Below are 14,431 nucleotides of genomic sequence, written 5' to 3'. Positions count from 1 at the left end.
TCTGGTTACCAGTGTAAATGTAAAAAAATACAAACAGTACATACCGTACTTACATTCCGGTGTCTGTCGCGTCCCCCGGCGTTCTGCTTCCCTGCACTGTGTAAACGCCGGCCGTAAAGCACAGTGGTGATGTCGCCGCTGTGCTTTGCTTTACAGCTGGCCAGCGCTGACACAGTGCAGGGAAGCAGAACGCCGGGGGACGCGACAGACACCGGAATGTAAGTATGTAGTGTTATTTTTTTTTTACATTTACACTGGTAACCAGGGTAAACATCGGGTTACTAAGTGCGGCCCTGCGCTTAGTAACCTGATGTTTACCCTGGTTACCAGTGAAGACATCGCTGAATCAGCGCCACACACGCCGATTCAGCGATGTCTGCGGGAGATCCAGCGCCGAAATAAAGTTCTGGACTTTCTGCTCTGACCAACGATGTCACCGCAAGATCCAGATCGCTGCTGCGTGTCAAACACAACGATATCGCTATCCAGGACGCTGCAACATCACGGATCGCTAGCGATATGATTGTTAAGTTGTTCAGTGTGAAGGTACCTTAATTCCAGGCAAAACTTCATGGGTAAAGATTATGCAAATGAACTCTCCTCTAAAAAAGAAGAAAATGACTGTTTTTCTTGACGGACACCCTTGTGTAGACAGTTGTTTCAGGATTTATACCCATGTCAATACAGAGAGGGGTCCTGGTGAGGTAGATGGGATGTCTTCTGTTGCTTGACAGTGAGAAACTTCATGGGTAAAGATTATGCAAATGAACTCTCCTCTAAAAAAGAAGAAAATGACTGTTTTTCTTGACGGACACCCTTGTGTAGACAGTTGTTTCAGGATTTATACCCATGTCAATACAGAGAGGGGTCCTGGTGAGGTAGATGGGATGTCTTCTGTTGCTTGACAGTGAGAACCAGACTCCCCCTCCATCCAGAGTTGTCGGTCATTTTATTCAGCCAGCCAGGACCCTTCACTGCCCTGACAAGGTGCAGAATCCAGGAACTGCTGTCTACAGATGGTCGCCTGGTTTAGTTAACATAGGTTTGTTTTTTTTCTTCTAGAGGAGAGCCAATTTGCATAAGATGAAATGCGGAAGTCGGTCATAAACTGAATTCCACCGAGACTTGTGATTATTTCATGAGATTTTCATCTTTAATTACGATCTAATATCGCCACATATGAAGAACACGTTTCTATAATCATAGCCTGCTGTAGAGTATTAACAGATGTTGTTTGCTGGATCCTCCTAATACAAAGGTTGGCAGCCCTAGCAAATGACCAAGTGCCACCAATCTGCGTCAGTCCGTCTTGGGGTTGTTGCATAGTAGAGAGGTGTATAAACGGCTCTTATAATGTGACATGGGGCTCGCACACAACTGAAGGAAAAGGCATGATTTTATGAGATGTGGTAATTTACTGACACCGAGCAGAGATCTTAACGCACCCAAATCTGAAAAACAAAAGTGCTAATTACAATCAAAGGACGAAAGCCCATGTCCTGTCCAACTGACTGACACACTGCTAGAACAAAGAGGTTTTGGGTGATCATTAAGCTTTTTTTGCATGAAACTAGAAAACTCCTATGTATTACTTATCCTGTGAGGACTCCAGAATAATAAGAGATGGGTCCTGTTCTTCATACTACTTTCCATACAGTTTTAGGCCAGATGATGCTCACTGTTTTAACATCTAGTATTCAAAAATATTACAAAAAGTTATATTAAAAGGTCCAGCAAAGTTATTGGAAGCCCATTTAGAAGGGACTATTTACGGTAAGTACGTTGCCTATCCAGTACACATCCAATAATCTGTCCCCATACAGCATTGCATTGTCGGCAGCGCATCCCCCATAGAGACAAGATCACGTTCTGGCATAAATCATCCAATCACTAGATTTGCAAACATCTTGCTTGATCGTGAGCTGATCTGTGACTAGTTTAAATGAGCCAAAACGTAAGAATGATTGTATGTTTTTATGTTCGGCCATTGTTCACTTAGGCATTGGATTCAGTTCCAGTTCTGTTTTAATTTTGGGAAGAATTATGTAATTTACAACTTTACTTTTAATAAGAAAAAAAAATTACTGGAACGGATGGGCTCAATAGACAGGGTTATTGATCAGGATTTGTTAGGACCTGTTTGACAAGAGATGTCAAAGCTTCATTGGAACAGAAGCTGTTGATGTAATGAGTCTGCACTTTAACCCTTTAGCGACAGCCACGGTATGTGCTGCGGATGTACACAGGAGCTATATAACTCTGAAGCTGTGCAGTTTGACTGACCATGCATGCGTTCTGAATGGGGGGGAAAGGGAGTAAGCTATCTCCAAGGACCTCAGAAGTATCGAGCATTGAAAGTCAGCATGCCTGATTCTTCTTTCCCTGACTTTAACTGTTGGGGGATCCCTTACACACATTACATTGGCTAGTCACTTCAATATCAGCTGCCTCGGTCAACTTTTCTGTGGTTGAAGACCTTAAGAAAAGTGTCACCTTATTACTGTTAAACGGAACCTGTCACCCCCAAAATCGGAGGTGAGCTAAGCCCACTGGCATCAGTGGCTTATCTACAGCATTTTGTAATGCTGTAGATAAGCCCCTGATGTATCCTGAAAGATGAGAAAAAGAGGTTAGATAATACTCACCCAGGGCCGGTCCGATTTTGTTCCGAGGGGCGTCGCGGTCCGGTTCGACGCCTCCTATCTTCTTACAATGACGTCCTCTTCTTGTCTTCACGCTCCGGCGCAGGCGTACTTTGCTTGCCCTGTTGAGGGCAGAGCAAAGTACTGCAGTGCGCAGGCGCCGGGAAAGGTCAGAGAGGCCCAGCGCACTGCAGTACTTTGCTCTGCCCTCAACAGGGCAAACAAAGTACGCCTGCGCCGCAGCGTGAATACAAGAGGACCTCATCCTATTAAGATGGGAAGCCCCGGACCGCGACGCCCATCGGATCGGACCGCCCGCACAGGTGAGTATAATCTAACCTCTTTTTCTCATCTTTCAGGATACATCTGGGGCTTATCTACAGTATTACAGAATGCTGTAGATAAGCCCCTGATGCCGGTGGGCTTAGCTCAACTTTTATTTTGGGGGTGACAGGTTCCCTTTAAGTTAGAATCAAAATGCACTTTGTTCTTCAGTTTCTGGTGGAGATTTTGCAGCACATTTGTGGTTATACTCTATTGTAGTTTATGGGGATGTTTAAGAAGCGGCGTCCTCAACATTAGTGGGGATTCCCATATTTTGAACACCAAATAATTTAGTATTTATGCAATGGTGACTGGATATTTGTGATAAACTCCTTATGATAATGCCAAAAGCATCACAATCTGTCTGAGAAACTTTATGTAACTCTCCAATCAGTGGTGCCAAATATCAGAAAGGAAGAACTATTAAAAAGGTATGACTGTGGAAGTATCCCCTACTCTTCCTAGAACAAAATTGTGAGTGGTAGAAGATGTCTTCAGCAATATTTCATGAATTTGCCCATTTATTGTATTTTACGCAAACATGTTTAGGTACCCAAATAACAAGCAAAGAAATTGTTTCATGTTGCTCCGTCTGAGTGTCTGCCTCCAATAGGCGTACATGCTCAGAAATGATACATGGCAGAGCACACATTCGCTATGCCGGCACCATTGTAGTCCATGGCCCCGTCGGCGTATACATACGAATTCCATTTTGAGGGGTATTCAGACTTGAGTTTCGACAGGGCCACCGAACGGGTGCCTAAACGCAATGTGAAAGCACCCTTACTGTTCCAGTACTTCAGGATGTCCTACCTATGACTTCTCAAGATGTGGAGCGATGCACATGCAGTATGATCTCTTTTGTGGACATCTCCAACTGGCGTACAAAGTTTTACAAGACAGAGAGTGCTCTATGGGGAAGGGGGTAGTTAAATTAATTGGGTTGTCCAACTTTGGGGACAATTTTTTTTTTCTTATGTGTTTTTTTTTGTTTATCTTTAATTCATCTATTTGGGGACAAAATAATTTTTACAGTTTGTGTTTTGTTCAAATTTTTTAACTCTGTTTGCCTTTATAGGATCTGTTTTACTTTTGTTGGCTGTAAAATGTATTAATGAGTAATCTTTCTGCCCACTATGATGGTGTAATCGGGGTGTGCTACTACTTCATCAAAGTGAAATGTGCAAGAAACAGCAAAGTGAAATGTGCAAGAAACAGCCTGTAAAAGGAAAAAAAAAAAACAGCTGAAATTTTACTGAAACCCTATTACAAAAAATGATTTTGGCCACAAATACTTGCATTTGTCCCCAAGGTAGACAGTGTCGTCAAGTTAGCTCAGAAGGGGAAAATGTGTACTACCTAAAGGGGGTAGCTAACCTATATATCCAACCTATTACCGAGCCTCGTAGCATGACTAAGGATATAAACCAAACCGTAGTCTCCTCTGAAAGAACAGGACGGCCATCTGTAGTGCAGTACGTGCCATGTCAATAACTTTGAATCTGGTTGAGCAATAATCTCAATATAAGTCTGCCTTGACATAATCTGTTGGATTCTTAGGCTACGTTCACATTAGCGTCATGCGACGCTGCGTCGTCGACGCACGACAACGCATGCGTCATGCGCCCCTATCTTTATCATTGGGGACGCATGCGTTGCGTTGTCGTGCGTTTTCGGTAAAACGCACGACGCATGCGTCGTTTCACCGCACCTGGGTGGCGTCGGAGACGCTACATGTTGCATTTTTGTAGCGTCCAAAAAACGCACGCGTCGCACTTGCGTCGCTCGTGCGTCATCAATGCGTTACAATTTCCCATTGAAACCTACTGACAACGCACTTGCGTCGTGTGTGTGCGTCGTGCGTGCGTTGTGCGACGCATGCATCGTTAGATAAAATTAAACAAAAAAGTGTCTAGACAGTGTCTAGACAGTGCAAACAGTGATAAAAACATCCCCCATATATAAAGAAAATGTTTGGATTGTTTGTCACTTCTGCTGCAGGCTACACATGAGACCAGACACTACTAGACACACTACAAGATTGTCTTTTCATCTGCTGTCCAGAGATGTAAGTATAGAATGATTCTGTGCATTTTCTACATGTTTTTTAAAATTGTTTTTGCAAGTTGTGTATTATATTCTGCACTGTGGTTTTTTAAAGATATTGTTGTATTTTTAGTCTAGTTGTGATGTATGGCGTTGTATAGGATGGCGTTTCATTGTCTGCGGCCTTGATTATTGTTCTTTACAGGATAGAATTTTCTTTTCCATTTATTGGTTTGGTGGTGTTTTTTGTATTCAGTTGTGATGTTTTATTCTTGCGTTATATGATGGCGGCGTTTAATAGTCTCCGGTCCTGTCGGTTATTGTAAAGTATGGTAGTATAGAATGATTCTGCGCCCTGTTATTACATTTAATAATTTTTTAATGCAAGTTGTGTATTATGTTCAGCACTGTGGTTGTGTAAAGACATTGTTGTATGTTTCTGGTTGTGATGTATGGCGTTGTATGGCCTTTTATATTGTATCCGTCCCTGTTGGATTTATTGTAAAGTATGGTGTGTTAACCCCTTCCCGACCCATGACGCCACGTAGGCGTCATGAAAGTCGGTGCCAATCCGACCCATGACGCCTATGTGGCGTCATGGAAAGATCGCGTCCCTGCAGATCGGGTGAAAGGGTTAACTCCCATTTCACCCGATCTGCAGGGACAGGGGGAGTGGTAGTTTAGCCCAGGGGGGGTGGCTTCACCCCCTCGTGGCTACGATCGCTCTGATTGGCTGTTGAAAGTGAAACTGCCAATCAGAGCGATTTGTAATATTTCACCTATTATAACGGGTGAAATATTACAATCCAGCCATGGCCGATGCTGAAATATCATCGGCCATGGCTGGAAATACTAATGTGCCCCCACCCCACCCCACCGATCGCCCCCCCAGCCCTCCGATCTGGCCGGTACACTGCTCCGGCTCCCCTCCGTCCAGTGCTCCGCTCCCCCCCGTGCTCTTGTCCGCTCCCCCCGTGCTCCAATCACCCCCCGTGCTCCAATCACCCCCCCTGCACTCCGATCCACCCCCCCCCCGGTGCTCCGTTGCACCCCCCCGTGCTCCATTCCAGCCCCCCCCCCCGTGCTCCGTTCCACGCCCCCCGTGCTAAGTTCCACCCCTCCCGCGCTCCGATTCCCCCCCCGTGCTCCGATCCCCCCCCCGTGGCCCCCCTCACCCCATCATACTTACCGATCCAGCCGGGGTCCCGTCCGTCTTCTCCCTGGGCGCCGCCATCTTCCAAAATGGCGGGCGCATGCGCAGTGCGCCCGCCGAATCTGCCGGCCGGCAGATTCGTTCCAAAGTGCATTTTGATCACTGAGATAGATTATATCTCAGTGATCAAAATAAAAAAAATAATAAATGACCCCCCCCCCTTTGTCACCCCCATAGGTAGGGACAATAAAAAAATAAAGACATTTTTTTTCCACTAATGTTAGAATAGGGTTAGGGTTAGGGGTAGGGTTAGGGTTAGGGGTAGGGTTAGGGGTAGGGTTAGGGTTAGGGGTAGGGTTAGGGGTAGGGATAGGGGTAGGGTTAGGGGTAGGGTTAGGGTTAGGGGTAGGGTTAGGGTTAGGGTTAGGGTTTCGGCATGTGCACACGTATTCTGGTCCTCTGCGGATTTTTCCGCTGCGGATTTGATAAATCCGCAGTGCTAAACCGCTGCGGATTTATGGCGGATTTACCGCGTTTTTTTCTGCGCATTTCACTGCGGTTTTACAACTGCGATTTTCTATTGGAGCAGTTGTAAAACCACTGCGGAATCCGCACAAAGAAGTGACATGCTGCGGAATGTAAACCGCTGCGTTTCCGTGCAGTCACATGATCGGGGGTCGGCGATGCGTCTCCATTGTAACCATAGAGGTCCTTGAGACCTCTATGGTTACTGATCGCCGGTGGCTGTGAGCGCCACCCTGTGGTCGGCGCTCACAGCACACCTGCAATTCTGCTACATAGCAGCGATCAGCAGATCGCTGCTATGTAGCAGAGGCGATCGCGTTGTGCCTGCTTCTAGCCTCCTATGGAGGCTATTGAAGCATGGCAAAAGTAAAAAAAAAAAGTTGAAAAAAATGTTAAAAAAATAAAAAAATATAAAAGTTTAAATCACCCCCTTTCGCCCCAATCAAAATAAATCAATAAAAAAATATCAAATCTACACATATTTGGTATTGCCGCGCTCAGAATCGCCCGATCTATCAATTACAAAAAAAGCATTAACCTGATCGCTAAACAGCGTAGCGGGAAAAAAAATTCGAAACACCAGAATTACGTTTTTTTGGTCGCCGCGACATTGCATTAAAATGCAATAACGGGCGATCAAAAGAACGTATCTGCACCGAAATGCTATCATTAAAAATGTCATCTCGGCACGCAAAAAATAAGCCCTCAACCGACCCCAGATCACGAAAAATGAAGACGCTACGAGCAATTTTTTTAAAAAAATTTTTAGCAAAGTTTTGAATTTTTTTTCACCACTTAGATAAAAAATAACCTAGTCATGTTAGATGTCTACGAACTCGTACTGACCTGGAGAATCATAATGTCAAGTCAGTTTTAGCATTTAGTGAACCTAGCAAAAAAGCCAAACAAAAAACAAGTGCGGGACTGCACTTTTTTTGCAATTTCACCGCACTTGGAATTTTTTTCCCGTTTTCTAGTACACGACATGTTAAAACCAATGATGTCGTTCAAAAGTACAACTCGTCCCGCAAAAAATAAGCCCTCACAGGGCCAAATTGACAGAAAAATAAAAATGTTATGGCTCTGGGTAGGAGGGGAGTGAAAAACGAACACGGAAAAACGAAAAATCCCATGGTCATGAAGGGGTTAAGATACCCAGCACGTTTCTCAGGACCATGCTGTATAAGCAAGTACGGCAATAAAAATAGCAACTGCACAAACGTAACACACAGGAAAGCTACCAACAGCAGGCTGAGGATCTATTTAATAGATTTAGGCAAAGAGGGTATCCTAGTACTATGCTGCACGCAGCGTTGGAAAAGGTGGAGGAAAAAGTAAAAGAGGATAATAATGATGTTGGTGGTCAGAAAAAGGAAAAAAAAATACTGGCATTTTGTTTTCAATATGGTCCTATGGCCCAACAGATACGCTCCTCCATAAGAAAAAACTGGCATATCCTAGACTTTCTGAGATTGTGACTAGAGGGCCCCTTATCTCGTGCAGACGCAGCACGAGACTGAGAGACATTTTAGTACATCATCATTTGGATAATCCAAGGGGGAAAAAATGGCTAAATAGAGATGTTCCTAAGGGTAACCACAAGTGTGGACATTGTCCCTATTGTCAGACGCATATCACGGATCGTGAAATCCGCATGGGGGCAATAAAACACACCGTAAATCAACTTATATCATGTAAAACAAACTTTGTGGTATATGTAATTTTATGCACATGCGGGTCTTTCTATATTGGAAAAACAAAACGCCCCTTATACATAGGTTTCAGAGAACATTATAAATCTGTAATGACAGGTAAAGGCGTCCCACGATTGATCAATCAATCACGTTAAGGAGAAGCACATGGGGGATCCTAATGTCTTGATGTTTGCAGGCTTGGAGAGAGTAGTGCTGCCACCTAGAGGTGGAAATTTGCATAGACTTTTGTGGCGAGAACACACAGGCGCAATGGGACCAATGGGGTTAAATGACAGAATGGACATGTCCATATTCCTGTGAAACAACTAGGTAAGATTGGTCTCGAAGGGTATATAGATCTGCTTCTCTTTCTCCCTGGTATAGGCTAAGCCAGGTACAATAATAACTCCCTGACAATTTTATATTAAGATATTGTTACTCCAGTAATGTGATATATGTATTGTCTCTCTTTGCTATACAGAGATTTTGATACGAGTAATGTGGCAATGTTTTTAACAGTTGTATGTCTTTTGCACTTTGTCATGTGGATGATGGGAGGAGCATGTCCTGGACTAAGGTATATCACTCACCGTCATATCCTCTGACGTATAGACCCGTTGAAGCGCTGAGTGGCGCGAAACGGCCGTCGTCTTACACCAGCTCACACATCCCAGCAACCTGTTCACCTGGCCATGACATTTTAAAGTTTGAATAAAGGATCAAGTTTTAAGGACCGGTGAGTGCCATCTGCATTTCTCTTTTTTGCTCCATACACCCTGTTTTGGCATGAGTACCCGGAGGCCATAGATGTGGTCTCCATTCAGCATATGGTTGTCTGGCCCCACAGCAGTGCCGTTATATTTTTTTTCTTTCTTGTTTACGTGTTCAAGCATGAGTACCTACAGAGACTACTGTATGAACTTTCAAGTGTGCATAATAACCTGTTAAAGGACAATTGGGCCATACGACTAGGTGTGGTCAGGACCCTTTACTTGTACATAGTTACCCTGGTTTGGCCTAGAAAATAAACCGCCGGCGTGGCCGAAGATCAGGCCCATCAACAGAGTCCCATAGCCACGCCCAAGAATGAAACAAAGGTGGGTTGGGGCGGTTCCCACCTAGGCAACTCAAAAACCCGGTGGGTAACACAAATGGACCGTTGTTTCCCTCAGGAACTTAATTGGTCAATGCTGACTGTTTGCTTTGGTTTTTGTAATTTTTTGTAATTTTGAAAACCTCGGAATCTTTATTAATTCTTCACCAGTTTACGTTTCCTTTTTGTTTCCTCGGTCCGGGAGTACTGAATTGTACTAGTGGGGAATGTGGCATCCCAGGAGTCCGGATGCCACAATGGCATTGCCTTCCTCACGGGGGGGGGGTTGATGTCATGCCTGTGTAATAATTATAGGGGATAACTCAGGAGACTCTTTGCGTGGAACAAGACAACTACAGGACATAGTTTATAAGTGGTAAAGTTTATATTATCACACGGTCATTCAAACAGGTGCAGAGAGAAACTCAAGTCCTCAACAATTGGTGTCAATATTAAACGCAGCTCAGCAGTCTATAGGAAACTTCAGAGGAAAATGTAATCAAGCAGAAAGTCTATGAAGCACAATTATTCTTGAGGATACTTGACACAAATAAATCCTTGTCTTTAGTCCAGACACAGATAGATATGATTATAAGGAAGTTCAAATCATAACTTAGCTCAACCAGGGAGGCCTGATTAATAGTCTGGGGTGGCGTTTTATAGCAGGAAGACAAGTGCACATGAGACCAAAGACGCCATCTTGAAAAAGGGCAGTAATGCATAAAAGGTAATAAAAAATGTTCAGAGTCCTGACAGCCTGGAAGTAAGGAGGGATTCCCTAATCAGGTAATATAAACATACACCTTCCTGACTCCAGGCCAGAAGGGGGAGCTCTAAACCTGATTTCAGGTTATCTTCCCTTACACGTTCTGGTCTTGAGGCGGGGTTAGTTAGTTCAGTGTGAGACTACAAAGGGTGAGGAAGCAGAAGCAAAGAAGAGGAGCCTGGGGAGTGGAGCTGCGACTGGGCTGACCCCAGAAGGAAAGCGCCAAGAGACCGGACACCGGAGTCCGTGCTGGTCTGGGAATTACATTTCCAGCCACTGAATCTGGAGGGCAGGAGATTGCAAGTCTCCTGTCCCATCTAACACCTGCAGGTACCACAGCAAGTCAGGAAGCTGGGGCTGCCAGAGAAAGGACAGTGCCCATGAAAGGTTCAAACTGTCAGCCATACAGGGTGGGAGTACAGACACTGGGAGGACTTGTGCAGAGCTTCAGGCAGCAAGGGTGAGAGTATACAGCACAGAAGGAAGGCCTCCGAACCCACCTGGCTAGGTGGATCCCAAGTTGTGTCCAGGCTGCCCGGACCCCATCATCACCTGTTATCTGTACCCTGGATTGTGCCTGCATTCCACCAGTAAAAGGTAAAGGAAACTGCTATCCCTGTGTCCTTTAATTATTTCCTGCACCCTCAGTCCTGCACCCCACCGTCAATCGTCCTTCTTACCAACTGTACTGGTAGCCCTGGGGACTGAGCTCTACCTGTGGGGAGCTATACCAACTCTGCTGCGACTCCATCAGCCCCAGTGGACCCCTTTAAGCAGTGTCGGCCATCACTGGCCGAATACCACAGGTGGTGTCACAAATTATCCTTTATAGATTTTATTCTCCACTTTCATTCATCCCCTTTAACTGGACTCCCAGGGCCACGGACCGGGTCACTGCCACTGTGACCACCCCTTTAAGTACCGCCGGACCCGGCCCGAGTAACCCATGGTCCTAGCGGGCGCTCCAGCGGCATCATACAATGTATAAGGAGCTGCATGGGCATCATATTGTGCATAAGGTACTGTGAGAGAACAGTATTGTACAGTAAATAGGGAAGTGTGGGGACATCATACTGTATATAGGGAGCTGTAGGGACATTGTACTGTATATAGGGAGGTGTGGGGACATCATACTGTATATACGGAAGTGTGGGGACATCATACTGTATATAAGGAGCTGTAGGGACATCGTACTGTATATAGGGAGGTGTGGGGACATCATACTGTATATAAGGAGCTGTAGGGACATCGTACTGTATATAGGGAGCTGTAGGGACATCGTACTGTATATAGGGAAGTGTGGGGACATCATACTGTATATAGGGAGCTGTAGGGACATCGTACTGTATATAGGGAGGTGTGGGGACATCATACTGTATATAAGGAGCTGTAGGGACATCGTACTGTATATAGGGAGCTGTAGGGACATCGTACTGTATATAGGGAAGTGTGGGGACATCATACTGTATATAGGGAGCTGTAGGGACATCGTACTGTATATAGGGAGGTGTGGGGACATCATACTGTATATAAGGAGCTGTAGGGACATCGTACTGTATATAGGGAGCTGTAGGGACATCGTACTGTATATAGGGAAGTGTGGGGACATCATACTGTATATAGGGAGCTGTATGGACATCGTACTGTATATAGGGAGCTGTAGGGACATCGTACTGTATATAGGGAAGTGTGGGGACATCATACTGTATATAAGGAGCTGTAGGGACATCGTACTGTATATAGGGAGCTGTAGGGACATCGTACTGTATATAGGGAAGTGTGGGGACATCATACTGTATATAGGGAGCTGTAGGGACATCGTACTGTATATAGGGAGGTGTGGGGACATCATACTGTATATAAGGAGCTGTAGGGACATCGTACTGTATATAGGGAGGTGTGGGAGACATCATACTGTATATAAGGAGCTGTAGGGACATCGTACTGTATATAGGGAGCTGTAGGGACATCGTACTGTATATAGGGAAGTGTGGGGGCATCATACTGTATATAGGGAGCTGTAGGGACATCGTACTGTATAGAGGGAGGTGTGGGGACATCATACTGTATATAAGGAGCTGTAGGGACATCGTACTGTATATAGGGAGCTGTAGGGACATTGTACTGTATATAGGGAAGTGTGGGGACATCATACTGTATATAGGGAGCTGTAGGGACATCGTACTGTATATAGGGAGGTGTGGGGACATCATACTGTATATAGGGAGGTGTGGGGACATCATACTGTATATAGGGAGCTGTAGGGACATCGTACTGTATATAGGGAGGTGTGGGGACATCATACTGTATATAGGGAGCTGTAGGGACATCGTACTGTATATAGGGAGGTGTGGGGACATCATACTGTATATAGGGAGCTGTAGGGACAGCGTACTGTATATAGGGAGGTGTGGGGACATCATACTGTATATAAACAAAAAGGAGAAACAGCGTCAAGCTATATAATGGGGACCACCACTCATATAATGGAAATATACAATTTTATTTGTCAACCAAAAAAAACACACAAACACTAACAATAAAATCATTTAAAACCTCGACTCCAAAGAGTCCTGAGTACCAACAAATGAACCACCACCCCTGGACATGGTGAATAAAGTAGATGTACAGATGAAATGCACACCATGCAAAATATAATATAGCTTATGTGGTAATGGATAAAGCTAATATACAAATATGTTGATCCTAAAACTCTTGTACAAGCATGGCACAGCTCGCTTATGGCACAGATGTACAAATAGTGAAAATACTACAAATAATACAGAATTACAATATGTTATACACAAACTATGTACAAAATATCACCCATAAGATGGAATAAATGAGGAATTTGGAACCAATCCTAGACGAGTTTGTACATACATATATATAGCCATATACGCATTGTAGTTAGGTCAGACTACTGACTCAGTCAAAGGTACCAAAGTTACAAAGTGCCATAAAAGACCCCCAGCATGTAAACCAAATCTTATAAGGTCTATGACCTAAATGCACATACATAGAGAAAGCGGAGTTGTGTCAGATATGGCACATCTGATAATGCTGTGAGAACAGAACCATACCACCTAACACCAGAGGTCCAGGGGGCAGAAGGCCCAACGCGTATCGCCACCTAGCGTGGCTTCGTCAGGAGCAAGTGCCTGAATGAGCGGTTGACTGCTTATATATACAAATGAGGTGAGTACCTTATCACAGGAAAAAATCCAGTCAGCTGGAGAAAGGAGGGAAACGGCATGGAGACGCGACATGTCTTGTCGGCATCCCGGAAGCCGGACATGACGACACATTGTATGCTGAAGTGAGTGTGCCAATATGGCCGCGCGTACAATAACTGCGCATGCGCCGGCGTATCTCAAACAAGCTGCGGTGCGAGTACAAATATGGTCGCGCGAACGGCTACTGCGCATGCGTCGAACCACAATAAGGATACCGGCCACATAGATACAATGAGAGCTGGTGAGGCAAGGAGTAGAGGATCTCACGCAAGCTGCAAGGCCCCATAATGGCACACAACCCACAAGGATACTAAGGAACAAAGTCGTTGTGCCCATATCTGTGATATAGAATGAGGATAAATAAGGACGTCATGTCGGCACACCAAGGAAACAAACAAAACAATGATAAAAAAACTATACACAGGGAAAGATTTCAAGATCACAGGAATGGGACTCACAGAATATGTATATTTTGGTCTGTCAAAACTAGAGATAGATCAGACCAAAACATATATCTCTTATCAAGATCTAAAGACGGCGCAAAGAAATGAAATAAAGAATGGTACCAGAGCAAATATCCTAATGGCCCCAAACAGCTAATAGCTAATGACAGTAGAGTAGTGAGAGATATAGCTCCCAAAGTTACAAGCCCCCGTTATGGTCTACCAAAAAAGAAAAAATCATAAAAATGATAATAAAAAGAATTTTGTAAAAAGGATGAGAAGAATAATAAGATATGTAAATACAAATAACAGTATAAGAAAATTTGTATATTTTTGTATTGTTTAATCTCCATATTAAGTGAATGTCCATAAGGAACATGCAGAATATAGCTTGTGGAATATTCAAAATAAGCGAGCTGTTGCCAATGCTGTTATATGAATACCAATACATATTACATCCATAAAGCATGAAAAAAAAAAAAAGGGGAGGGGGGGGGGGGGGAAAGAGG

This window comes from Ranitomeya imitator, chromosome 6, assembly GCF_032444005.1.
Source record: "Ranitomeya imitator isolate aRanImi1 chromosome 6, aRanImi1.pri, whole genome shotgun sequence".
Classification (NCBI taxonomy): Eukaryota; Metazoa; Chordata; class Amphibia; order Anura; family Dendrobatidae; genus Ranitomeya; species Ranitomeya imitator.
Note: the sequence above shows the minus strand (reverse complement) of the source record.